Below are 1423 nucleotides of genomic sequence, written 5' to 3'. Positions count from 1 at the left end.
TGAGGAAAAATATTAAGAAAAAGGCTTACTTCATACAGTTAGAAAACATGGCTACATTCCCAGGGATGAGAGAAGTAGGGTGAATAGCATAAGTTAAGTACCTAGATACTTATGTTCAGCATTTTGGAGCCACTAGAATTCACAAAATATAACTGCTATCTATGAGCCTCTTATTGCCACCACTTGGTATGTAATTAATTGGCTCAACAACTTGAAAACTTAGGCAATCAAAATGAACACATTTGTCACTGCTGAAGAATTCAATGGGAATACCTGATCCCACAATAAAGCAAGTACTACTATTCATTCTTTCACTTGTTGAAATAGTGGTGATAGTACTGAGTTGCTCTTTCGTCAGTAGGAATTGGGTAAAAGTATGGGAGCCTCCTGGCATGCAAGACCATGAAGCGAGTGTATGCTAAAATGTGTATACTGGTATTATTTTTTTGACATGTTAGAGGCTCTAGAACTTTCTGTGATTGAACAGATGTTAAATGAAGTTTAAAGCTCAGTTTGAAAAGCAGTTTCCCACAACACCAGTTATCAGTTTCCTGTGTGTTTCTCATCAATCTGTTGTTTCAGAGGCTCAGCACGTGACAGAGCAAACTTCTTCCTGACAATGATAATTGCTGTTTTTATCAAATTCTATTGTGCTGTTCAGTTTTCTCAGCCATCAACATAGAAAAAGACTTGCTCAAGGGCTTCAGTAATGTGTTTAGAATCCCTTTCCACTGGACTGACAGATATTGTCTGAGTAAAGAATTACCCAGAATTTGAAGCAGTCAAGTGGCATCTATACAAATATTGAAAGGAAGCTGTTCTTGACATTTCGAAGACTTGCAGACTATCATAATTTTGTTTGCCTGAAAATTTAATCAATTATTCTGGAGATAAATATATACAATAGGTATTTACATTTTGTCCTTTGAATATACCTGTTCCTGAACTGAGGAGGAAAGGGGGATATTGTACTAATCTTTCAGCGAAACTTCAGCATCTCCTGAACAAAATCCTCTAATATGCAGAAGCTTGCCTCTGAACTATAATGTTGATTTTTGTCTCTTGCAAATAAAGAAAGATGTAAAACCTTCCAGGTCACTGCTACGTATTGAGCAGTCCCTTCATAGGAGTACACTGGAACAAATTCTATCTGTCCGTGACAATTATAACCCACAGAGAAACTTAATGTACCAGTCACTAAGGTATTCTGTGTGAACCCTCCATGTTCATTTTACAGCATTTCAGGAAGAATGTTTGAAGGTATGAAAAATATAATGTGTAAACCAAAGGCAGCGAAGTGATGATGAGTATGATAGTATCCTCAGTTACAAGAATTGTATCTGATGACAGATAAATCCAATGGGCTGTAACTTCAGTATATAATCATTTCTTACATTTTTGTGTTAACCTCAAAAATAAGCTG

Source organism: Numida meleagris, chromosome 1 (assembly GCF_002078875.1).
Source record: "Numida meleagris isolate 19003 breed g44 Domestic line chromosome 1, NumMel1.0, whole genome shotgun sequence".
Classification (NCBI taxonomy): domain Eukaryota; kingdom Metazoa; phylum Chordata; class Aves; order Galliformes; family Numididae; genus Numida; species Numida meleagris.
The sequence above is the reverse complement of the archived record's forward strand: the minus strand, read 5'-3'. Positions refer to the sequence as shown.